Source organism: Pristiophorus japonicus, chromosome 11 (assembly GCF_044704955.1).
Source record: "Pristiophorus japonicus isolate sPriJap1 chromosome 11, sPriJap1.hap1, whole genome shotgun sequence".
Lineage (NCBI taxonomy): Eukaryota > Metazoa > Chordata > Chondrichthyes > Pristiophoridae > Pristiophorus > Pristiophorus japonicus.
In genome coordinates, this window is record NC_091987.1 from 18,267,071 (window position 1) to 18,294,619 (window position 27,549).

General features: G+C 50.2%; 1 protein-coding gene across 1 annotated transcript in view; it reads right to left on the reverse strand.

The window, feature by feature from the left end:
* robo1 (roundabout, axon guidance receptor, homolog 1 (Drosophila)) overlaps positions 1–27,549 on the reverse strand; it is an 809,035-nt gene that overhangs the window by 292,543 nt on the left and 488,943 nt on the right. The window lies entirely within an intron of this gene.

The window sequence follows — 27,549 nt, forward strand, 5'->3', positions numbered from 1 at the left end:
GGGCCAACCCCCCTCCCCCCCTCTCCCCCCCTCCCCCCGCCAAGCTCTGATCAGAGATGTCAGCATTTGCAAATAGCGTTGTGAGCCTGCTGCGTTAGCGGCTCTCGCTGGGAGTACGGCGGCTGTTGTCATTAACGAAGGCAGCTGCTCCTAAGTCTACATGCTCAGCTTCCGCACATTGTGTCAGGAATAAGAACAGGGTGACATAGAAACATAGAAAATAGGTGCAGGAGCAGGCCATTCAGCCCTTCGAGCCTGCACCACCATTCAATATGATCATGGCTGATCATTCAACCTCAGTACCCATTCCTGTTTTCTCTCCATACCCCTTGATCCCTTTGGCCGTAAGGGCCATATCTTACTCCCTTTTGAATATGTCTAATGAACTGGCCTCAACAATTTTCTGCGGTAGAGAATTCCACAGGTTCCCAACTCTCTGAGTGAAGAAGTTTCTCCTCATCTCAGTCCTAAATGGCTTACCCCTTATCCTTAGACTGTGACCCCTGGTTCTGGAACTCCCCAGCAACGGGAACATTCTTCCTGCCTCGAACCTGTCCAATCCCGTCAGAATTTTATGTGTTTCTATGAGATACCCTCTCATTCTTCTAAACTCCAGTGGATACAAGCCCAGTCGATCCAGTCTCTCCTCATATGTCAGTCCTGCCATCCCGGGAATCAATCTGGTGAACCTTCGCTGTACTCCCTCAATAGCAAAAACGTCCTTCCTCAGATTAGGAGACCAAAACTGAACACAATATTCCAGGTGAGACCTCACCAAGGCCCAGTACAACTGCAGTCAGACTTCCCTGCTCCTATACTCAAATCCTCGAGCTATGAAGGCCAACATGCCATTTGCCTTCTTCACCGCCTGCTGTACCTGCATGCCAAACTTCAACGACAGGAACAGGGGGCCGGCGGGGGGTGGGGGGGCGGGGGGGAAAGGGGTGCGGTGATGGAGGAGTGGGACCGGTGGGTTTTGCGGGAAGATGTTGTACGAGTTTCCAGGTTTCCAGACTGTATAGCCCTGGTATTCCTCCTGCCCAAGCAAACTGCAATCAGAAATTGCTTCCTGGCTTGATTCTCGCTCGCAGAAGGCAAAGAAACTTCAGAGGTGGTCAGCTGGGCGACGCACCAGAGGGGAGATGGGGGGAGGGAGTGGGGAGTTGACAGCGCAGATTTCTCCGAATGATACCGGGAATAAAAGGGTTACATTATGAGGGAAGGTAGTGTAGACCATGCTTGCATTCTCTTGAGCTTAGAAGATCATGGGGTGATCCATTCATGGCCTCCTCGCCCCTCCTTATCTCTGTAACCTCCGCCAGCTCTGCAACCCCTCCCCCGCCCGAGATCTCTGCATTGCTGTGATTCTGGCCTCTTGAGCATCCCCCGATTTTAATCACTCCACCATTGGTGGCCGTGCCTTCAGCTGCCTGGGCCCCAAGCTCTGGAATCCCCTCCCCAAATCTCCCCGCCTCTCCACCTCTCTCTCCTTCTCAAAGACGCTCCCTAAAACCTACCTCTTTAACCAAGCTTGTGGTCACCTGTTCTAATATCTCCTTATGTGGCTCAGTGTTATATTTTTATTTGATAATCGCTTCTATGAAGCACCTTGGGACGTTTTACCACGTTAAAGGTGCTATATAAATGCAGTTCTTGCTGTTGTGGAGGCATTCAAGATGATCAAAGTTGTTAGGGTGGAGCGAGAGAGACTGTTCCCTCCGGTGGGGGGAGTACAGAACAAGGGGGCGTCACCTTAAAATCAGAGCCAGGCCGTTCAGGGGTGATGTCAGGAAGCACTTCTTCACACAAAGGGCCGTGGGAATCTGGAACTCTCTCCCCCCAAAATGCTATTGAGGCTGGGGGTCAATTGAAAATTTCAAAACTCAGATTGACAGATTTTTGTTGGGGAAAGGGTATTAAGAGTTTCTGAACAAAGACGGGTAGTTAGAGTTAAGATACAGATCAGCTCCGATCTAATTGAACAGTGGAACAGGCTCGAGGGGCTGAATGACCTCCTCCTGTTTCCGTAACATGTTTCTTCAGTGTCTGCCGCGTTTCCCACATTACAACAGTGACTACACTTCCCACCCTAATTCATCTCACCCTATCAGCATCACCACCTATTCCTTTCTCCCACATGTGTTTATCCAGCTTCCCCTTAGAGCATGAATGCTTTTCGCCTCATCTGTGGTCACGAGTAATACCCGCCCTCCTGTATGCTGTATGGCTGAGAGACGTGGACCATGTACAGTAGACACCTCAAGCCACTGGATGTCTCCGCAAGATCCTGCAAATCCCCTCGGAGGACAGAAGCACCAACATCAGCGTCCTCGACCAGGCCAACAGCCGCAGCATTGAAGCAATGACCACACTGGACCAGCTCCACTGGGCAGGCCACATTGGCATGCCAGACACAAGACTCCCAACTCTACTCGGAATTCCTACACGGCAAGCGAACCAAAGGTGGGCAGAGGAAACATTACAAGGACTCCCTCAAAGCCTCCCTGATAAAGTGCAACATCCCCACCGGCACCTGGGAGTCCCTGGCCAAAGACCACTCTAAGTGGAGGAAGAGCATCCAGGAGGGCGCTGAGCACCTCGAGTCTCGTCGCCGAGAGCATGCAGAAATCAAGCGCAGGCAGAAGGAGCGTGCGGCAAACCTGTCCCACCCACCCTTTCCTTCAACCACTGTCTGTCCCACTTGTGACAGGAACTGTGGTTCTCGTATTGGACTGTTCAGCCACCTAAGGACTCATTTTTAGAGTGGAAGCAAGTCTTCCTCGATTGCGAGGGACTGCCTATGATGATGATGATGTAGCGAGTTCCATATTCTCATCACTCCCTGGGTAAAGAAGTTTCTCCTGAATGAGAAGAACATGGGGTGATCCATTCATGGCCTGCCCGCCCCTCCCTATCTCTGTAAGCTCCTCCAGCCCTAATTCTAGTCTCCCCCACAAGTGGAAACATCTTCTCTACATCTACCCTATCCAACTCCTTCATAATTTTAAAGACCTCTATCAGGTCACCTCTCAGCCTTCTCTTCGCTAGAGAAAAGAGCCCTGGCCTGCTCGACTTTTCCTGACAGTGATAACCGCTCAGTTCTGGTATCATCCTTTAAAACATTTTTTGTGCTTTCTCCAGTGCCTGTGTATCCTTTTTATAAAATTGCGATGCAAACTATGCACGGCGTGGTTATGAAGACTAGCGTTGTCAGTTGTCAATCCCAATCAATGGGGGTATCTGTAAACTCCGTCAGATCCACATTCCTACATTCAAGCTCCCGATGCCCTGATCAGTTTGGACGCTGTGTCTTCTCCCACTTGCTGGCACAGCAGAAATCTGGTTACACGTACCTCTGGTCACCGTGCATTGGGCAGGAGGTAGTGTCGTGATTTACTTTACTGGACCAGTATTCCAGAGGCCCGGATTCATAATCCAGAGAACATGAGTTCAAATACCACCCCCGCCGTAAGCAGTTTGAGAATTTGAATTCAGTTTAAAAATTCTGGAAATAAAAATCAGTAAACGTGACCATGAAGCTGTCGGATTGTCGTAAAAACCCAACTGGTTTCCTTTAGGGAAGGAAATCTGCCGTCCTCACCCGGTCTGGGCCTATAAAAGAAAGACTTGCGTTTATATAGCGCCTTTCACGACCACCTAACGTCCCAAAACGCTTTACAGCCAATGAAGTATATTTGGAGTGTAGTTCCTGTTGTAATGTGGGAAATGCAGCAACCGATTTGTGCACAGCAAGCTCCCACAAACAGCAATGTGATAATGGCCAGATAATCCGTTTTTAGTGATGTTGATTGAGGGATAAATATTGGCCCCAGGACACCGGGAAGAACTCCCCTGCTCTTCTTCGAAATAGTGCCATGGGATCTTTTACATCCACCTGAGAGCAGAGGAGGACCTCGGTTTAACGTCTCGTCCGAAAGACAGATCTCCAGTGTACATGAACTCCAGTCCCACACCAACATGGCTGACTCTTAACTCGCAACAGGGGAGCTCTCTCCGGTGTCCTGGCCAACATGTATCCGTGTGGATGGGTGTGTGTGTGTGTGTGTGTGTGCGTGTGTGTGTATTACCGACCCTCCGGGACTGCCCTAGTGTCTCCTGGAATTGAGCCACATCCGGGGAAAAACGTCAAAGCGACTTGAGGAAATGTTTCATTTTCATTTTGTCTCAATCATTATATTGATTAGTTACAACAATTTGAGGGGGTGGGTTTAAAAAGAAGGGTTGCCTGACAGGCAAGCGTCATCCAATCGGGTAAGGAAGATTCTGTCCATTTTCTTATTGGCCACGGGAAGGCGGGGCATCACGAGGATGGGCGTGTCGAGCGACCAATGGCAGCAGTGCGGAGGCTGGGCAAGGCGGCTGGAGGCCAGGTGATGAAAACTCCAGGAATACATCCAATGAGAGTTGGCAACCCTAGTGCACTAGTGTGTCTGCGTGTGTGAGTCTGTATGTGCACGTGTGTGAGTATGTATGTGCACGTGTGTGTGTCTGTATGTGCACGTATGCGTGTCTGCGTGGGTGTGTCTGTGCATGTGCGTGTCTATCTGCACGTGCACATGTGGGCGTGTGTGTCTGCCTGTGAGTGCATGTGTATGTGTGCATGTGCCTGCGTGTGTGCGTGAGCGTGTCTGTCTACATGTGTGTGTGTCTGAGTGTGTGTCTGCATGTGCATGTCTGTCTGCATATGTGCATGTGTCTGCTTGTCTCTGCATGTGTGTGTCTGTGCATCTGTCTGCATGTGCACATGTTTGCGTGTGTATGTCTGCGTGCTTGCGTGTCTGTGCGTGTGTCTGTCTGCACGTGTGCATGTGTCTACGTGTGTATGTCTGTGTCTGCGTGTGTCTGCATGTGCACGTGTGCGTGTGCGTCTGCAAGTGCACATGTGTGCGTGTGTGTGTCTGCATGTGCACGTGTGCATGTGTGTGTCTGCATGTGCACATGTGTGCACGTGTCTGCGTGTGTGTCTGCGTATCTGCCTGCATGTGCACACGTGCGCATGTGTGTCTGTATGTGCATGTGTCTGCGTGTGTGTCTGCATGTGCATGTGTGCACGTGTCTGCGTGTGTGTCTGCGTATCTGCCTGCATGTGCACACGTGCGCATGTGTGTCTGTATGTGCATGTGTCTGCGTGTGTGTCTGTGTGTGCGTCTCCACACCCTCCACTCTCCTCTCTTTGTTTTTCAGGCCTGCGTGTGGATTTTCCGGCCTAGCTGGGTCTGCGATCAGCGTGAAGCCTCTTTGCACGACTATTCATCAAGCTCCTTTCGTTATCTATGGGGGGAAGACAGACAGCAACAAGCCTTGTCTCACGGGCTGTGTACCTGATGGCCTTGTCAGTCGCTGGCAGTGATTCGCTGTCTCATTTATGAAAGTCATGTAGCGTAACCATGGGGTGTCCTGTTAGGAGCTGCGAGCATTTCATAAAAAATAATGTCTGTGCGCTGTTGCGTATTCAGATCCTCAACCCCAACGTACCCTGCAACTGTCAGTCAAACACCGACAGACATGGAACAAAACACGGCCGCTGAGAGAGCTAGATTTATACACATGACTTTAAAATAAAAGAAATCATTAGCGCGGGCGCGAGCCAGGATATTTCCATCTAATTCTACAGGAGAATTGGCCAGTCAGATTCTCCTCGAATAAATAAGTGACAAATTGGGCAGCGGCGATGCAAAAGAAATTTGTGCTTCTGGGGGATGGGGAGTTGTTGCTGGGAAATCAATCAGACCGGGTGTTAAATTGTACCTGGGCCAGTCACAGGCCGCCTCAACCCGTCGCTCTGTTGAGCGACCACAGCCCAGGTGAGTTTAAAAAGCATGACTAAAACAACTTGCATTTATATAGCGCCTTTAACATAGTAAAAACATCCCATAGCTCTTCACAGGAGCGACACGAGACTCCCAAAGCAAGCGCTCTACTCGGAACTCCTACACGGCAAGTGAGCCCCAGGTGGGTAGAGGAAACATTTTAAGGACAACCTCAAAACCTCCCTGATAAAATGCCACTGACACCTGGGAGACCCTGGCCAAAGACCGCCCTAAGTGGAGGAAGAGCATCCGGGAGCATGCAGAAACCAAGCGCAGGTAGCGGAAGGAGCGTGCGGCAAACCAAGCCCACCCACCCTTTCCTTCAACCACTGTCTGTCCCACCTGTGACAGGGACTGTAATTCCCATATTGGACTGTTCAGTCACCTGAGAACTCACTTTTAGAGTGGAAGCAAGTCTTCCTCGATTCTGAGGGATTGCCAATGGTGATGATCAAAACACAATTTGATGCCGAGCCACTTGAGGAGATATTTGGACAGGCTTGGTTAAGGAGGTGGGTTTTAAGGAGCATCTTAAAGGGGGAAAAAGAGGTTAGAGAGGGGGGAGAGGTTCAGGGAGGGAATTCCAGAGCTTGGGGCCCAGGCAGCTGAAGGTACGTCCACCGATGGTGGAGCGATTATAAGAACATAAGAACATAAGAATTAGGAACAGGAGTAGGCCATCTAGCCCCTCGAGCCTGCTCCGCCATTCAATAAGATCATGGCTGATCTGGTCGTGGACTCAGCTCCACTTACCCGCCCTCTCCCCGTAACCCTTAATTCCCTTATTGGTTAAAAATCTATCTATCTTTGACTTGAAAACATTCAATGAGCTAGCCTCAACTGCTTCCTTGGGCAGAGAATTCCACAGATTCACAACCCTCTGGGAGAAGAAATTTTTTCTCAACTCGGTTTTAAATTGTCTCCCCCCGTATTTTGAGGCTGTGCCCCCTAGTTCTATTCTCCCCGACCAGTGGAAACAACCTCTCTGCCTCTATCTTGTCTATACCTTTCATTATTTTAATCAGGGATGCTCAAGAAGTCAGAATTGGAGGAACGCAGAGATTCGGGGGGGTTTGTGGGGCTGGAGGAGATTACAGAGAGAGAGGGAGTGGGTGAGGCCATGGAGGGATTTGAAAACAAGGGTGAGAATTTTAAAATCAAATGTGTGTCACAGAGCTCTCAGGCAGCGAGGAGAAAGAAAGACTTGCATTTATATAGCGCCTTTCACAGCCTCAGGATGTCCCAAAGTGCTTTACTGCCAATGAAGATCTTATTGAAGTGTAGTCGTTGTTGTAATGTAGGAAGTGAGGCAGCCAATTTGTGCACCGCAAGTTCCCACAATGTGATAATCACGGGGTAATCTGTTTTTTAGTGATGTTGGTTGAGCGATAAATATTGGCCTCAGGACACCGGGGAGAATTCCCCTGCTCTTATTGAAAATAGTGGACATGGGATCGTTAACGTCCACCTGAGAGAGCAAACAGGGCGTCGGTTTAACGTCTCATCCGAAAGGCTGCACCTCCGACAGTGCAGCACTCCCTGGATTATGTGCTCAAGTCTCTGGAGTGGGACTTGAACCCACGACCTTCTGACTCAGAGGCGGGATTGGTACCCACTGAGCTCAGTGAGAGAGAACATAAGAAATAGGAGCAAGAGTAGGTCATACGGCCCCTCGAACCTGCTCCGCCATTCAATAAGATCATGGCTGATCCGATCTTGGCCTCAACTCCACTTCCCTGCCCGCTCCCCATAACCCTTTACTCCCTTATTGCTCAAAAATCTGTCTATCTCCGCCTTAAATATATTCAATGACCCAGCCTCCGCAGCTCTCTGGGGCAGAGAATTCCATACATTTACAATCCTCAGAGTAGAAATTCCTTCTCATCTCGGTTTTAAATGGGCGGCCCCTTATTCTAGATAGGTTATAGATTCCCCCACAAGGGGAAACATCCTCTCTGCATCTACCCGGTCAAGCCTCCTTAGAATCTCATACATTTCAATAAGATCTCCTCTCATTCTTCTAAACTCCAATGAGTAGAGGTCCAACCTGCTTAACCTATCTTCATAAAACAACCCCCTCATCCCAGGAATCAACGTCGTGAACCTTCTCCGAACTGCCTCCAATGCAAGTATCTCCTTCCTTAAAGGAGGAGACAAAAACTGCACGCAGTTACAAGAGAAGCACTGACTGATGCAGAGGTGGTGCTGGGATTGGGCTAGTGACCCAGAGGCCGAGAGGTCAAATAGGATGGTAGAAAATTCTGAAATTAAATTCAATAACTCTGACATTTCACGTGCGGGCACCAGAGAAATGACCACGAACCTGCCAGATTGCCGTTCAAAACCCCAACTGACAGGTTGGACTAGGGCCCAGGGTCGGGAAGCTGCTGTCATTACCTGCTCTGGGCCTACGTCTGATCCTAGTCCCACTCAATCCTCTCACAGGTAGACTCGCAAGTCACTCAGTCGTAAACAATTGCCGAAAAATAAAGCCAATCACCTTCTCAGGCCAACTAGGGAAGGTCATGCCCATGCCGAATCATACACTCATACTGCGCAGAAGGAGGCCATTCGGCCCATCGAAGTGTGCCGGCTCTTTGAAAGAGCGATCCGATTAGTCCCACTCCGCCCCCTGCTCTTTTCCCACAGCCCCGCAAATGTTTCCTTTTCCAGTATTTATCCAATTCCCTTTTGAAAGTCACTATTGAATCTGCTCCCAGCTTTCAGGCAGCGCTTTCACAATCACAACAACTCGCTGCGTAAAAAGAATTGTCCTCAACTCCCTCCCCGCACCCTGGTTCTTTTGCCGGAGAGCAAAATCTGGCGTGGCGAAGGAGCAAGCTGTAATTTTTTTTGTTGCCAGACGAGTAGCTGCATTGTACGGACTCTGAGAGTTCCGTTTCGGGAGCACGTCATTCGTTTACTTGCAACCCCCTCGACCTCTGCTCTTGGACGCCTGTCAATCATAGGCTCAGAATCCAGGGTCAAAGAGCAGAGGTCAGCCGCACCAGCACAGAACGCGCATGTTGCTCGAACTGACTTGAATTTCATCAGCGAGGTAATCATTTTATCCTTCCCCCAAACAGAGGGGATCCATCAGCCTTTTTCAGCCGCGAGCTCTGAAAGGAATCACTTTCACCACAAGCGTAAGCAGAACGTTCTGGAGCGTGCTGGATGTGTGAGGACGCTCTTAAAGGCACTGCCTTCATGGGGAAGCTAGATCAGTACGTGAGGGAGAAAGGAATAGAAAGTTACGAGAATGACGCCAAGGATGAAGGACTTCAGTTACGTGGATAGACTGGAGAAGCTGGGGTTGTTCTCCTTAGAGTAGGGAAAGATTGAGAAGAGATTTGATCGAGGTGTTCAAAATCATGAGGACTCTGGACAGAGTAGATAGAGAGAAACTGTTCCCATTGGTGGAAGGGTCGGGAACCAGAGGACACAGATTTAAGGTGATTGGCAGAAGAACCAAAGGCGACATGAGGAAAAACATGGGGTTAGGATCTGGAATGCGCTGCCTGAGAGGGTGGTGGAGGCAGACTCAATCGTGGCTTTCAGAAGGGAATTGGATAAGTACCTGAAGGGAAACATTTGCAGGGCTACAGGGAAAGGGCAGGGGAGTGGGACTGGCTGAAGTGCTCTTGCGGAGAGCCGGCACGGGCTCGACGGGCCGAATGGCCTCCTCCTGTGCTGTAACCTGCCTATGATTTGATGATGCTGATGGGGTGAGATGAGGAGGGGGGGGGGGGGGGTGGAGGAGGCTCGTGTGGAGCATAAACATCGGAATAGAAAATTGGGCCGAATGGCCTGTTTCTGAAAACAAAATTTTGCTTGCAGCAGTGACCTGGGGATGGCCCTGGAGACTGCAGGGCAATGCTGGAGGGTTGGGGTGTGTGTGATCGCTGAGAACTCCGCAACCGATGGAGTGGTGGCAGTAGGAAGGTTCAGTGTTGTAGAGAGACCCTCTGACAACCCCCAATCAGCACGTCAAACGAGCTGCATGGACTTGCAACTTTGCCCAAACAACAGGCGTTCTGACAAAGCTGTTAGTCAGCACGGGGTCAAGCGTCATGCAAACAGACCAGAACATCTGCGGTAACCTATCTGAAAAGGGATGCACCCACTCGAGTGAGCCTTGGCTTCAGTGTCCCTCTCTCCATCCCTCCCTCTCTGCATCACTCCATCCCTCCGAATCACTCCCTCTCTCCCTCCCTCCCTCTCTCCATCCCTCCCTCCCTCTCTCTGAATCATTCCCTCTCGCCATCACTCCCTCTCTCCATCCCTCCCTCTCTCTGAATCACTCCCTCTCTCCATCACTCCCTCTCTCCGAATACTTCTCTCTCTCCGAATACCTCCCTCTCTCCGAAGTACCCCGTCCCTCCATCCTTCTCTCTCTCAGAATCACTCCCTCTCTCCGAATCACTCCCTCTTTCCGAATCCCTCCCTCTCTCAACCCCTCCCTCTCTCAATCCTTCTCGCTCTCTGAATCACTCCCTCTCTCCATCCCTCCCTCTTTCCGAGTCCCTCCCTCTCTCCGAATTCTCCCCTCTCTCCATCCTTCTCTCCCTCCGAATCACTCCCTCTCTCCATCCCTCCCTCTTTCGAATCCCTCCCTCTCTCAATCCTTCCCTCTCTCCGAATCACTCCCTCTCTCCATCCCTCCCTCTCTCTCTCCATCCCTCTCTCCCTCTCTCCGAATCACTCCCTCCCTCCCTCCCTCCACATGGTTCGGTCTGAGCACGCTCAGTTTGCCCTGGCCTAATAAAGCAAACACATGGACTCGCAACTCATCGTGTCTCTGTCCTTCATTTGTTCCACCCACATATATTTTGGCGACGAGGATGAGATCCCAAAGCTACTTTTAGGGATTATGGAAGGACACAGTGTTCAACCTTCGAGTGGACAAGTTTAAGGTGACTTTGTGACATCTAAACTGAATGTTTGCGATGTTTTACCGTTAATGCTGACGCAGAATCTGTGCTTCGCCATCGTGTGTCTGTATCCACAGCAACAACGGGTGTTGATTCTCACAGGTACACGGGTAGCGTGCTGAGTCACTGTTCGACGGGATCGGGACAATCATGGCTGCACCTACAGGATTCATCGTCAGCCTCGGCATGTATGAGTGAGCTCACGAACCACTCAGTTCTCACACTGAGCGGATGGAGATGGTTCTTTCTGGCCAATAATATTGAGACCAAAGTTGTCGATGAGAATGTTCAAGCTCAAAATAAAGTAATTCGTGAACGGAAGAAAGCAACTTTTCTAACGGAGATCGGGCCAGATGTCTACGGAATGTTGAAAACCGACTCGCGGCAGGGAAAGCCAAGGATGCGTCGTTTGGAGACATCGTCGAGAAACTGGAGGACCATTTCGACCCAAAGCCGTTAGAAATAGCAGAGAACTATAAGCTTGGTACCAAAAACCAAAAACAAAGTGAAACCGTCAGTGAGTACATTGGAGCTCTTAAGAGCCTGTCTTTGCATTGTAACTTCGGCACATTTTTGGATTGTGCGTTGTGAGATAGGTTTGTATGTGGACTGGTGGATGAGCACACACAGTCCAAGTTACTGAACACTCTGAACCTAACGCTTGGCATAGCATGCAACATTGTCCCATCTATGGAGATGGTGTCTAAGAATGCTAGGGGGCTCTGTCCAACTCAAGTGACTAGTGCAGCTGAGGTCTACAGTCACAAAGCCACCGCCAAACCTAAAGCTGTGAGACTGGGTCAAAAACCTGTCGGTGAGAGCAGTTCAGTGAATTGTTATCGCTGCAATGGAAATCACTCACCACAGTCCTGCCAATATAGAAATGAGAAGCGTTTTCACTGCCAGAAGCAAGGCCATATTTCAGCAACTTGCAGAGCTAGATCTAAAGCAGGAAGTAAGAACCATTCTAGCAAAGCAGCGACAAGGGAGGAGTTCACAATATTGAAGTGAACACACCTGATGTTGAAGAACTAGGCATCTACAGTATCTCTGTCACTAGCAGCAATGTTAGCAGTTGTGAGAAAGACTTCGATACAGAACTTTTGATCAACAAGCAATATACTGATATGTTTAGCGACACGGCGGACTGCTCGGTCATGAGTAAGGACACATATGAGAGTAAGTTTAAATAAGTAAGCTTAACCTACAAAGAGTACCATGGAATTGAAAACCTACTCCGGAGAAATCCTAGAGACATGCAGACAAGTGGAATGTACAGTTCAGCACAATGGCCATCAGTAAAGCTGCCTATTATTGTAGCGAGCTACAACAGCAGGCCAATCCTCATGGGCAAAGACTGGTTCAGAAAGTTAAAACTAAACTGGAAAAACGTCTTCAGTGCTGATGCTTCAAAGAAATGACTCGACACAATGCTGAACAAGTACGAGAGCATGTTCACAGACAGTTATGAGGGCATCACTGGGTATGACACTCATATCTACATCAAGTCCAACGTGAAGCCTGTCTATTTTAAGGCAAGGCCGGTACCCTATACATTGAAAGGTCAGGTGGAGGAAGAGCAGGCAAAACTCAGAGAGATCGGAGTGCCAGTAAAAACTGACAGAAGTGAATGGGCTACGCCGATTGTGGCAGTGCCCTAACTGTACGCTTGTGCAGTGACTACAAAGTTACTAATAACCAAGCAGTTGACGATAAGCTGTACCCGTTACCTACATCGCAAAATTTGTATGCAGCTCACTCGGGGTCAAAGGTTTTCTCCAAGCTTGACTTGTCGCACGCTTACGCTCAGCTGAATGTTGACATAGAGAGTCAACAGTATCTCACCATCGACGCTCACAAGGGACTGCACTCTTACACCAAGCTGCCGTGTGGTGTAAAGTTCTCCCCCCAAATCTTCCGGGCTACAATGGATAAGGTTTTGCAAGAAGTTTCAAATTGCCTATGCAAACAGACGATGTGCTGATTGCAGCAAGCAGCGAGGAAAAATATCTAGAAGTGTCAGATTTAGTGCTTCTAAGGTTGAATGGCCGCAATGTCAAATTGAAAACGAGCAATTGTGCTTTTGTGCAGCCTGAGGTTGTGCACCTTGGTCTGAAAGTTAGTGCAAATGGTTGTAACCAGTGAAGGGAAAGGTTGATGCTGTCATCAATGCTCCAAAGCCACACAACGTGTTTGAGTTAAGGTCTTTCCTTGGAATGGTCCAGTACTGCGCATGTTTCCTCCTGAGTTAGCGACCATAAGAACATAAGGAATAGGAGCAGGAGTAGGCCATACGGCCCCTCGAGCCTGCTCCGCCATTTAATACGATCATGGCTGATCTGATCATGGACTCAGCTCCACTTCCCTGCCCGCTCCCCATAACCCCTTATTGTTTAAGAAACTGTTTATTTCTGTCTTAAATTTATTCAATGTTCCAGCTTCCACAGCTCTCTGAGGCAGCGAATTCCACAGATTTACAACCCTCTGAGAGAAGAAATTTCTCCTCATCTCTGTTTTTAATGAGCGGCCCCTTATTCTAAGATCGTGCCCTCTAGTTCTAGTCTCCCCCATCAGTGGAAACATCCTCTCTGCATCCACCTTGTCAAGCACCCTCATAATCTTATGCGTTTCGATAAGATCACCTCTCATTCTTCTGAATTCCAATGAGTAGAGACCCAACCTACTCAACCTTTCCTCGTAAGTCAACCCCCTCATTCCCAGAATCAACCGAGTGAACCTTCTCTGAACTGCCTGCAAAGCAAGTATAGCCTTTCGTAAATATGGAAACCAAAACTGCGCGCAGTATTCCAGGTGTGGCCTCACCACGTTGGCTCCATTGCACCAGCTCGAGAAGGAGGTCCAGTGGAAGTGGAGAAACGCAACAGGAAGGGTACGACGCTGATAAGAGAAGCCTTTGTAGCGACGCTGTACTTGTGCACTACCGCAAGAGGAACCGATCGCGTTCGCATCGCAAACCCTCATAACGAGCAAAAGAAACTACGCGCAAATTGAAAAGCAAGCACTCGCCATAGTGGTTGGAATCAAGAAATTCCAACAGTTCCTGACCGGCAGAAAGTTTACTCTGATAACCGATCACAAACTGCTTCCAGCAATATTGGGGGTCAAATCCGCCATCCCTGCAATGGCCGCATCAAGAATGCAACGTTGGGCAGTGTTGGTATCACAATATGACTACGATTCAGGCAGCGGAAGGAGCGTGCGGCAAACCAGTCCCACTCTCCCTTTCCCTCAACCGCTGTCTGTCCCACCTGTGACGGAGACTGTAATTCCCGTATTGGACTGTTCAGTCACCGAAGAACTCACTGAGAGTGGAAGCAAGTCTTCCTCGATTTCAAGGGACTGCCTATGGTGATGACACGATTGAATATTGCACTTCACATCAAAACGCAACGGCAGGTGCCTTGTCCAGGTTGCCACGAGGACTCATGTGTTAGGAGCTTGGTGTAGTTGACAAAGACTTTCCCATGAATGCAACTGATATTGCAGATGAGACTCAAAAGGACTCAGTACTGAAAGGAGTGTATGAAAACACCTTGCATGGATGGACTGATCAGTGTATGGACACAGAATTGAAACCATTCCATAACCGTCTTACTGAATGGTCTTGCGAGCAAGGTTGTATCAAGTGGGGAAACAGAATGGTGGTACCTACTTCTTTGAGGGATAGAATTCTGGCCGAACTTCAAACTGAACATCCAGAGATCGTCAGTATGAAATCAATTACAAGCAGCTTTGTTTACTGGCCTGGATTGGACAGTGATCTTGAACCACTTGATCATGAACACATGCTTGAGTTTGACTCAGTTCAGACTTCAGTAACTGAAGTTCCAGGTCCAAACAAGACTGAGATAGAACCAGGATCATCTTTGAGTTCAGAACCAAAACAAAACAACCCGAAAATTGGTTCGACACCAAAACCTTCTGTAAGGACATCAGGAAGACTCTGCAAACCTGTTATTAAACTGGATTTGTAGTTCATTTCAAATAAAAAAGCCAGGAGTTTTGTTATGTGGTATATCTAATGTTGGGACCATAGTTTTGTTATATTTAGAGGGGAATACATACATGCATTTTGTAAGCAGGAAAGCAGTGTAATATATTATCACATGGTTTGTCACATGGTTCGTTATGAGCATGCTCAGATTGCCCTGGCCTAATAAAGCAAGCACATGGACCAGCAACTCATCGTGTCTCTGTCCTTCATTTGTTCCACCCACATATATTACACTCCCTCTCTCCGTTCCTCCCTCTTATCATCCCACCCTCTCTCCATTCATCCATCCCTCTTTCTCTGTCCCTCCCTCCACCCAATCCCTCCCTCTCCCCCAGTCCCTCCCTCTCTTCACAGTCCCTCCCTCCCTCTCCCACAGTCTCTCCCTCCCTCCCTCTCTCTCTCCTGCTCTCCCGGTCCCTTCCTCCCTCTCTCCCAGTCCCTCCCTCTCTCCTGCTCTCCCAGTCCCTCCCTCCCTTTCTCCCTCTCCCACAGTCCCTCCCTCTCTCTCCCAGTCCCTCCCTCCCTCTCTCCCCCAGTCCCTCCCTCCCTCCCTCTCCCACATTCCCCCCCTCTCCCCAGTTCCTCCCTCTCTCCCCCCAGTCCCTCCCTCTCTCCCCCCAGTCCCTCCCTCTCTCCCCCCAGTCCCTCCCTCTCTCTCTCTCCCCCAGTCCCTCCCTCCCTCTCCCCCAGTCCCTCCCTCTCTCCCCCAGTCCCTCCCTCTCTCCCCCAGTCCTCCCCTCTCCCCCAGTCCCTCCCTCTCCCCCAGTCCCCCACTCCCCCTCAGTCCCTCCCCCTCCTTCAGTCCCTCCCCCTCTCTCTCCCTGCACTGCACAGTCAGAGATGCTGTTTTTCGGATGAGACGTTAAACCAAGCCCTCTCAGATGGACATAAAAGATCCCACAGACACTATTACGAAGAAGAGCAGAGGAGTTCTCCCCAGTGTCCTGGTCAATACTTAGCCCTCAAACAACATAACTAAACCAGATTAGCGAGTCAGTAGCTGTGTGTGGGATCTTGCTGTGCACAAATTAGCTGCCACGTTTCCCACATTACAACAGTGACCACACGCCAAAAGTACTTCATTGGCTGTAAAGCGCTTTGTGATGTCCCAAAGTCGTGAAAGGCGCTATATAAATGCAAGTTCTTTCTTTCTTTAAAACATGGTGGACCCGACTTTCGGACTTGAGCTGCCGGAGAGAGGTGTACCCTACTATGAGCACAAATCGTAGAATTACCCCTCGGATTTCAACACAGCAAGAGATGCTGCGGGGGGGGGGAGGCTTGTGGGGCAGGCAATTTGGAGCTCGGTGGGCAGAGAGTTGTGGCATCACCGAACCACCACCTCCAAGTTCCCCTCCACGTCACACACCATCCTGACTTGGAAATATATCACCGTTCCTTCATCGTCGCTGGGTCAAAATCCTGGAACTCCCCCCCCCCCCCCGCCACCCAACAGCACTTTCACCACACGGACTGCAGCGGTTCAAGGCGGCGGCTCACCACCACCTTCTCAAGGGGCAATTAGGGATGGGCAATAAATGCCGGCCTTGCCAGCGATGCCCACATCCCAGGAACGAACCAAAGAAAAGCCATTAATTCCTGGTTTAACTGGTTTTCTCTCCTGTCCTTGGTGGCTTGTCCTGCAGTACGAGCTTTAGCCTTGGCTTGCTCAACGATCCAGCTGTTGGCAAGGTTCAAAACAACAGTAGAACGCTCATAAAAAAAACCGATGCAGTGTTTTGAAGACACATTCCTCAACTCCCAGCACTGTGTGCGGGATGTTGACAGGCTACTGAAGGGGTCTTCGATAGGCCACCAAACCTTCCCCGAGATGAGGCCTCTGCTCATCGTCCTTTGCAGTATTTACAAGCTGACCTTTTATTATGGGGTCTGATAGCTGCCGGCCACAGCACAGTGACTTCAGGCGCTTTATTAACCACCCCCCTTCCCCCTTCACCACCCCATCTCTGGCACCTCCTCCAGCCCTGCAACCCACCCCGAGATCTCTGCTCCTCTCCCATTCTGGCCTCGGGTACATCCGCGATTTTAATCGCTCCAACATCGGTGGCCGTGTCTTCAGCTGCCTGGGCCCTAAGATCTGGAACTCCCGCCCCAATCCTTACCGCCTCTCTCGCTCCTCTTTTCAGACGCTCCTTAAAACCTACCTCTTTGACCAAGCTTGTGGTCATCTGACCGAATATCACCTTAGGTGGCTCGGTGTCAATTTTTGTCTGATATCATCATCGGCAGTCCGTCGGAATCGAAGAAGACTTGCTTCCACTCCTGAAGTGAGTTCCTATTCGAGGCTGAACAGTCCAATATGAGAGTCACAGACAATGTCACAGGTGGGACAGATCATCATCATAGGCAGTCCCTCGAAGCGAGGATGACTTGCTTCCAGGCCAAAAAGGATGAGTTCACAGGTGTGTCAATGAAGGACCTAATATTCCAGATCCCGAACTACATCCTGAAGGGTGGAAGATGCCTGTGCGTGGATATTTTTAACGTGGGGTGGCCGTTGCACACCAGCCACCACACGGGCTTGACAGAGCTAGGTCTTGGTCCAGTGGCAAGGGTTACCCAAGACGACTGGAGACCTGCTCTGCTGCACGGACCGAGCGCGCACAGATAGTCGGTGAGGGAAGATATGGGTGGGACTGGTTTGCCGCACGCTCTTTCCGCTGCCTGCGCTTGATTTCTGATAATCGCTCCTGTGAAGCCCCTTGGGACGTCTCACTACGTTAAAGGCGCTATATAAATGCCAGTTGTTGTGTAAAGGACATGAGTGAACCAGTTGGGATTTTATGATACTCTGACAGCTTCACGGTCACTTTTACTGCAACCAGTGAACGAGGCAACGCATTCGGGCAACTGGGAAAGAAAAACGAACGGAACAATAGAAGGTGGCCGGAGCCCACTCGCCTACACTGCGTGGATCGAGCTCTCTCAACCCCAACACGACCCGCGATAATCCCACTGGATTCGGTGGGGTACCAATATGGAATTGTCAACATAAGTGACCAATGTCGTGACTGACGGCTGTGGCTCGGTGGGTATCGCTCTTGCCTGCGAGTCACAATAGTTGGGGGTTCAAATCCCACTTGAGAGAGAGAGAGAGAGAGAGAGAGAGCCGAGTACAAAAATATAGGTTGACATTCCCAGGGCCGCACTGTTGGAGGTGCCGTCTTTTGGATGCGATGCTAAACCGAGGCCACATCTGCCCTCTCAGGTGGACATAAAAGATCCCATGGCCACTATTAAAAGAGGAGCAGGGGGAGTTCTCCCTGGTGTCCCGGGGCCAATATTTATCTCTCGACAAACAACATCAAATATAGATTATCAGCTCATTATCACTGCTGCTTGTGGGAGCTTGCTGTGCGCAAAATGCCTGCCGCGTTTCCTACATTACAACAGTGACTACACTTCAAAAAGTACTTCATTGGCTGTGAAGCGCTTTGGGACATCCTGAGGTCATGAAAGGCGCTATATTGGATACATTTTTCCAAAGAGCTGGCATAGGCAGACTAGTTTCCTTCCGTGCTGTATCATTCTATGATATAACCACAAGTCTTTTTTTTCTTTTAATGCCCTTTTTATCCCTCACTCCAGACTTCCAAATAGACTGACTCCGACGCGGGAAGGCTTGGTGGAGACTGAGGGCATGCTTCATTCGGGGAGAGTTTGGATGGTTTGACCTGCGGAGGCCTTGCTAATCCCAGCCAACAAGCGAGCGGCATCGCACCAACTCCTTCCCTCGTCTCCTCGAGTGCTGCAGACTCCCCCGAGGGCCTCAGACCCTCACCGAGGGAAAGATTGAGACACGGGGAGAGCCCCTGCGGTTGATTCCGAATGTTTTGGCCCCGAGTCTCGCCACCTCCTAGTTTGAGTTCCTTTACGGTACGTAAGCTCTTCCAACTTCATCGAATTAGCTTCATATAAACCGGTTCTGATGCGAGATCGTCGACCTGAAACGTTAACTCTGTTTCTCTCTCTCGCTCCCTCCCTCTCTCCACAGATGCTGCCTGACCTCTGGAGTGTTTCCCGGCATTTTCTGTTCTTTTTAATGTCATACACGCCGGCTCCAGTCTTTCACTGAAAGGTCTCAATGGACTGAAATCCTTTCTTAAAAAGAAGCAGATGGAAATAACCCATCCCAGAGTACAGGCCTGTCTGCCAGAAATGTACAATGGGACTTTGTGAGAGTTTCAATTCATAAAACCCTGTAGATTCATACAGAGGGAGGCCATTCGGCTCATCGTGCCTGTGCCAGCTCTTTGAAGGAGCGATGCAATCAGTCCCACTCCCCCCGCTCTTTCCCCATCGCCCTTTTCAAGTATTTATCCAATTCCCGTTTCAAAGTCACTGTTGAATCTGCTCCCACCGCCCTTTCAGGCAGCGCGTTCCTGATCACAACTCGCTGCGTAAAAAAATTCTCCTCATCTCCCCTCTGGTTCTATCACCGATCACCTTATTAAACCTGTGCCCTCTGGTTACCGACACTCCTGCCACTGGAAAGTTTCAACTTATTTACTCTGTCAAAAATTTTAGCGTTTTTAAACACCTCAATTAAATCTCCCCTTATACTTCTCTGCTCAACCTGTACTGGATGGCGGACAAGCAGCGTGACAAATCAGGAGCAGTGGGGGGCGCGGAGGCAAGAGAAATGGTGGTGAGGTAGAGCTGGGTGTCATCAGCGTACATGAGGAATGGAGGGGCAGTACTGAGGGAGCGCAACACTGTCGGAGGGGCAGTACTGAGGGAGCGCAACACTGTCGGAGGGGCAGTACCCCAAGGGAGCACTGCATTGTCGGAGGGGCAGTACTGAGGGAACGCTGCACTGTCGGAGGGGCAGTACTGAGGGAACGCTGCACTGTCGGAGGGGCAGTACTGAAGGAACGCTGCACTGTCGGAGGGGCAGTACTGAGGGAACGCTGCACTATCGGAGGGGCAGTACTGAGGGAGCGCTGCACTGTCGGAGGGGCAGTACTGAAGGAACGCTGCACTGTCGGAGGGGCAGTACTGAAGGAACGCTGCACTGTCGGAGGGGCAGTACTGAGGGAACGCTGCACTGTCGGAGGGGCAGTACTGAGGGAGCACTGCACTGTCGGAGGGGCAGTACTGGGGGAGCGCTGCATTGTCGGAGGGGCAGTACTGAGGGAGTGCTGCACTGTCGGAGGGGCAGTACTGAGGGAGTGCCGCACTGTCGGAGGGGCAGTACTGAGGGAGCGCTGCACTATCGGAGAGGCAGTACTGAGGGAGTGCTTATTGGTCAGTGCCCACACCAGGCGGGGCATTTAAACACTGAGCCATTGCGAGAGCCACAGAGCTAGAATCGGATTGGCCGGGCATTATACGCAGAGCCTGCTGTCAGCTCCAATGCGGTCATTAGAAAAGAATGCCGGGCGAGCGTACACCGCCCGCTTTGCCCACCGCCCGAGATGAATTTCTAGCCCCCAGTCTTGTGAGAAACCCCTGCATCTGAAAGTGAACCTTTACCCAACAAAGCAACGCACTTCACACCCGAGAGAATGAGACTGAGTGTTATCTTGCACCCATCGGCTAAATTCCAGAAACACGAGTAATGTAATGACAATGTTACATGAGACTGTGTAATCACACAGGGCCTCTGTGAGCTCCGAACCGAAAGGCGGCCATCCACTGGGCCGCAGTATTACCTCCAGAAACCAGTCCCAATCGACAACGATGGTATAATGCAGCACCTATCCCAGTGCCCCGGTGGGTCAGTGAACACAGTGTCAGCCGTGGCTCAGCAGGTAACAATCTCTCTCTCGCCTCGGAGTCAGAAGGCTGTGGGTTCAAGACCCACTCCAGAGACTCGAGCCTCATAATCCAGGCTGACACTCCAGTGCAGTGCTGAGGGACTGTTGTACTGTCGGAGGGGCAATACTGAGAGCGCGCTGCACTGTTGAGGGGCAGTGCTGAGGGAGTGCTGCACTGTTGGAGGGGCAGTACTGAGGGAGCGCTGCACTGTCGGTGGGGCAGTACTGAGGGAGTGCTGCACTGTCGGGAGAGGCTGTGCTGAGGGTGCGCTGCACTGTCGGAGGGGCAGTACTGAGGGAGCGGTGCACCGTCGGAGGGGCAGTACTGAGGGAGTGCTGCACTGTCGGGAGAGGGTGCGCTGCACTGTCGGAGGGGCAGTACTGAGGGAGCGGTGCACCGTCGGAGGGGCAGTACTGAGGTAGTGTTGCATTGTCGGAGGGGCAGTGCTGAGGTAGTGTTGCATTGTCGGAGGGGCAGTACTGAGGGAGCGCTGCACTATTGGAGGGGCAGTACTGGGGGAGTGCTGAACTGTCGGAGGTGCCGTCTTTCAGATGAGAAGTTAAACCGAGGCCCCGTTTTCTCTCTCTCGGACATAAATGATCCCACGACCACTATTTCGTAGAAGAGCAGGGCAGTTCTCCCCGATGTCTTGTGCCCATAATTATCCCTCAATCAACATAACAAAAACAGATGATCTGATCTGTGACATATTCACAGAGCACAGCACACACAGCCTCTAACATGGCAGACAGCTCTCTCGGAAGCCTCCGGAATCTGCCTGGTTCTGTTTATTATTAACCTTGCAGTTGCAGTACACAATACGTCCACATCCACAGTGTGGAGCTACAAGCTTACTGACAGTACACTTCTCCCTCCTTAATGAAGAAGTTATTATAACAAACATAATACATAACTTTCATGTTTATACATAACACAGGATATAAACTTTTTTTTTTCCATATTTACAAATTTAACTTTACCACTTGTTTTCTGTTTCGAAGAGGATACCTTCGCTCTCGAACAGAACCTTCCAAACATGGTGTCGAATCTAAACTCATTCGAGGCTCATCCTGAGGAACATTTCCCTCCACGGAATGTCCTTGATTTTCATTTGAACTCACTCTAACTTCAGGCTCTTTGTTTTCCTGACTCGGACTCAGACTTTCATTCTGATTCTTTCCTGGATTTGTTTCCAGTACATAGGATTTAGGATTTGCTACTGGTGTACCAAAACTATCTGATGAGTCAGAAATAATCGAATCATTCCCACCTTCAACTCCTTCCATGTCTGTAGGTAAAATAGGATCAATGTGAACAAACCTAACCTGTCCATTATCAAACATCTTTACCAAATATGTGCGAGGACCACATATCTTCACCACTCTTCCTGATAACCACTTTAACCATTTATGGTGATGGTTCTTCACTTTCACCTTCTGGTTTAATTTCACACTTCTCTCTTTTACTCTACCTCTATCATGATTCTCGTTTTTTCTTAATTGTGTCTCTTCTATGGACTGTGCCAAATTTGGTTTTAACAACGAGAATCTGGTTCGTGGCTGTCGTTTGAGAAAGAACTCTGCTGGTGTTCTACCAGTAGTTGTATGAGGAGTATTTCGATATGTAATCAAAAAATTAACTGATTTGTGATCCAATGACAACTGTCGTTTCCTTGGATTTCGATCTAACATTTGTTTTATGAGGGTACATTTTACAATTTGTACAGTGCGCTCTGCTGCACCATTCGAAGCAGGATGGTATGGTGGAACCTTGGTATGTTTCACAATATTTTTGCTCGAGAATTGTGCAAATTCTTCTGAACGAAATTGTGGTCCATTATCCAAAACAAGGAAAATGTTCCCGGTCATGTCTATATTCCCCCAAATGTCCTATTACACCTGCCATTTTAATCTCTAGCTGTTCACACCGTGTGCTGTATTTTACCTCGGAATTTTGTAGCTCTTTCCAAAGACAGAAACTTCCAAAGTCTCTCTGTCAGCTGGCTGAATCCTTCACCAACAAAATATAAGCTTTAAATCATCCGGAAAATCCCATCTTGCTGCCAAATGTGATATATTCACAGAACACAAGCACACACAGCTTCTAACATGGCAGGCAGCTCTCTTAGAAGCCTCTGGAATCTGCCTGGTTCTGTTTATTATTAACTCTGCAGTTGCAGTACACAATACGTCCACATCCACCGTGTGGCGCTACAAACATTACAAGCTGACAGACATTACATGGTCATTATCACATTCCTGATTTTGGGAGCTTGCTATGCGCAAATGAGCTGCTGCGTTTCCTACATTCCAACAGTGGCGTGTTTGTCTAGAGGGGGCGCATGTGGATGGCGTGTCTGGAGGGCATGTATCTGGAAGGTGCGTGTCGAGGAGGCGTCTGGGGGCCGGAGGGAGGAGGGGGGTACAATTGACTTCAGCCCTGAGCAGGAGCGAGGGAAGGGGGATGTGGGTGAAAGGGAATCAGTCAAGGCTCCCACTCCTGATCGCCATCAGAGGCTCATCCACCTGGAAAGCGAGCATGTTCGGGCACCGGGGAACGGCAGGGGAATGGTCTCAGTCCGGTTTACACTCACTGGGGTCAATGTTCACTTCTATCGCCTCATTGTCCTGTTAACACCGGCAAGGAGGCTGGCACCATTGTGAAAGGGGCCTACGAGGATGGTGCCTGGACTGGAGAATTTTGGCTATGAGGAAAGATTGGAGATGCTGAGTCTGTTTTCTTTGGAACAGAGGAGGCTGAGGGGGAGACCTGATTGAGGTGGATGAAATTATGAGGGACCTGGATAAGTGGATAGGAAGGACCTGTTTCCCTTGGCAAAGGGGTCAACAACCAGGGGGCATAGATTTAAAGTAATTGGGGGGAGGTTTAGAGGGGATTTGAAGGGAAATGTTTTCACCCAGAGGGTGGTGGGGGTCTGGGACTCACTGCCTGAAAGGGTGGTCGAGGCAAAAACCCTCATCACATTTAAAAAGTACTTGGGTGTGCACCTGAAGTGCCGTAACCTACAGGAGTACGGACCGAGAGCTGGAAAGTGGGATTAGGCTGGAGAGCTCTTGGTTGGCCGGCGCGGACACGATGGGCCAAAATGGCCTCCTTCCGCGCCGTAAATTTCTATGATTCTACCGAGCAGTAACACAGAGCCTGCGCCCTGTCCGATTGGCTGTTGGAAAGCAGTGGGGCCTGGAGGATTGACCAATGGGTGGGGGCGGGGAGGGAGGTCACGTGATGAAACCTCCAAAAGTACGTCCAACCAGAGTTGGGAACCGAGGTCCTTCCGCAAGGTGTCCAGAGCACTCGCCTGAGACAATCACTCGGGCTCTTTGCTGTCCAAATCGGGGCAGTGGGGTGGTGTCCCAATGAGGACCCCGATCACAACTTCACGGACATGTGGGTGGAGCTGGTCACGCCCACCTGTACTGCCGGTGTAATGTATTTGCTTCATGGGTTCTTTGCTTCAGAATTCATCGCAACACATTGCTATTAAGAACTAGTTGGTTTATTAACAAAAGGTTTAACAATCACACTGCACATTACCAGTTCATCCACCTGGCTCACAACCACCTGCCCCATCGTGGATCCCCTGAACCCAACTGACTGGGGTTTTATTGAATCTTGTGACCATCACCTGACTGGCCAGGCCACTCACAATGCAACAGCGCTACAACTATTTTGAGCGTAACTTTAAATCAAGTACCCACAAATTTCAGAATAAAACTTTAAAGGAAACTTAGTTCAAATTAAAATGTGGTTGCCGGGGGTGGTGATGCACTCCAGTCCCTCCGGCGCCCAGCTCTCGCGTAAGGCCGCGAGCGTACCGGTGGACACCGCGTGCTCCATCTCCAGGGACACCCTGGCTCAAACGTTGCCGCGGAAGAGAAGCAGGCAGTCGGGCTGAACGACCCCCTCGACCGCCCGCTGCCTGGACCGGTTAATGGCCATCTTGGCCCAAATGAATTCATCTTTCTTTTTAAAAAAATATTGATTGGGAAGGTTTTCAAAGCATTTGCGTCCGTTTTCGAACCAGAGACTTATTCCGCGTTGGACGAACATGATAAGCGCTACACCTCGGGAAACGGTGCTTTAACAGCTCGACAAAGCTGTGAGCATACTCACAGGTGCATACATTGCAGCCAGCCAATCAGAAAATGGCAAGGAAGATTGACTAATTCTTTGTTGTTAAGCCGGAAAATGGGTGTACAGCCAAGGCAAGGCCGTTCGGCCCATCGAATCTGTGTCGGCTCTTTGCTGGAGTGAGTTAAAATCCACCCCACTTGCCCCGCTCTCTCCCTAGCTGCGTCTTCCTCTGCTTCAAACATTTATCTGGTCTAACCTCTCTCTCCTCCTTCAAGACCCTCCTTAGAACCAACCTCTCTGACCAAGCCCCTCCCTGATGTGGCTCGGTGTCAAATTTAGTTTGTTAACGCTCCAGCGAAGCGCTTGGGGACATTTTCACCACGTTAACGGCGCCGTATAAATGTTGTTGTTGCTGTCTGCCCGTAAAAGATGCTTCTGTAAGGTGCGGGCGCGATTGCCATCCTGTGTCGGAACGTGAGGAGGTGGGTGCGATTCCCCCCACGGGTCAGCGATGCATTCTGTCCAGACAGTCGTGCTACACACAGCGCACCATGAAGACCTTCCCCTTGCTGTGACACTGCGAGGAATGTGGTGTTTAAATTTCCCCGAGCTGCCTTTGTTCTGGGGCTAAGCATCTCTCCAGAGAGATGTGCCGAGACTGTCTGACGCTCAATTCATCGGCACTAAAATAAAAAGCTACAAATTGCACATTCAGCTGCACTAATTAATTTAGAAAAATCAAGGCAGGTGAAGATAAATGTTCAAGGTCTCTGCATCGGGATATCATGCAGACAAATCATCTGGTGATATCCGATGTGGCAAAATGTTTGCACTGTTTTGTTCTTTTAAAAGATGTACGCACATATGCCCAGGCACTACACGCACAGACATATACACGCACAGACACATGCATGCACATACATGCACAGACACACACGCGCACACAGATATCAAACGCACAGACACAGACACATATATGCACAGACACGCACACAGACACACACGTGCACAGACACACACGCGCAGACACTCACGCACACAGACACTCGCGCACAGACACTCGCGCGCACAGACACTCACGCGCACAGACACTCACGCGCACAGACACACATGCACAGACACCCACGCAGACACAGACACGCATGCAGACGCACATGCACACATGCAGACAGACATACACAAACACACAAATGTGCACAGACAGGCAGACACACACACACAGACACGTACAGACACTGGAGCACACACGAACACAAGGAACTATGAAGACACAGACATTCATGGATATGGGCTCACGGACACACAAATAAGGATGGGTAGGCACATGGACAGGAGTTTGGTGCTGGAGGCTGGGAAGCTCTGCTTGTTGCCACAAACAATCTTTTATACAAATTTATTTTAAATGCCGATAAGCAGAGGTGGTAATTGGTATCTGGTACCCACTGAACTGCTGGTCAGGAGGGAGTTCGGAGAGCCAAGCTAAACAAAACGGCAGGCTGCACAGAAAGTGCCAGGGCCATAAATCAACGCCGAGGGTTTGTTTTTAGAACAGTCACTCTCGGTGACCTGCTGTTGAATATCACAGGTGCATGGAAAGCAAACAGCCAGGTTCGGGAGGGAAAATGTACAAATATCAGGCATTTGCGATTTGCTGGTGTGCCTACAGCATGCGTTCCCGTGGCAACCGCACGGCAAGCACACACAAGTGAAACGAAGCAATGCAAGTCTCCTCCCGATGGTGTGGGACTCCGACAGGCTCTCATTGGGCAGCCCGGGTCTTTGGGGCAGGGACTCGCCCTCTGCAGTCTCACACCAATGGTCATCGCTTCAGACTCGAGGCCCCTGGACACTGAGGGTCAGCGGGGTATTCAATCGAGGGAGGGAGGGCAGGGCACAGGATGCAGCACAGCCGAGCCGGACCCTGTCCTTCTCACTCACTCACTCACACTCACACTCGCGCACACACTCACACTCACGCACACACACACTCAGTCACACTCGCGCAGACTCACACACACACACACAGTCGCACTCTCGCACACATTCTCACTCACACGCACTCTCACATGCACTCACTCACACACGCACTCTCACACACGCACAAACTCTCACATGCACAAACTCTCACACACGCACTCTCACACACGCACAAACTCTCACACGCACAAATCTCACACTCACGCACACACACACTCTCACATGCACACACACACTCAGTCACACTCGCGCACACACACAGTCGCACTCACACGCACTCTCGCACACATCCTCACTCACATGCACTCACTCACACACGCTCTCACGGACACACGCACTCTCACACACGCACAAACTCTCACACGCACAAACTCTCACACACTCTCACATGCACACACACACTCAGTCACACTCGCGCACACACACACACACACACACTCGCTCTCACACGCACTCTCTCACACATTCTCATTCACACGCACTCTCACATGCACTCACTCACACACGCACTCACTCACACGCACAAACTCTCATACACACGCACAAACTCTCATCACTATCTCACACACACATACAAGCTCTCACACACACACACCACTGAGGAAGTGCCGCACTGTCGGAGGAGATGTCAAACCGAGGCCCCCGTCAGGTGGATGTAAAAGATCCCATGGATCCCAGAGAGATCCCTCTCACTATTTGAAGAAGAGCAGGGGGAGTTATCCTCGCTGTCCTGGGACCAATATTTATCCCTCAATCAACATCACTAAAAAACAGATTATCTTCTCATTTATCACATTGCTGTGTGTGGGAGCTTGCTGTGCGCAAAATCGGCTGCCGCGTTTCCTACATTACAACAGTGACTACACTTCAAAAAGTACTTCATTGGCTGCAAAGTGCGTTAGGACATCCGGTGGTCGTG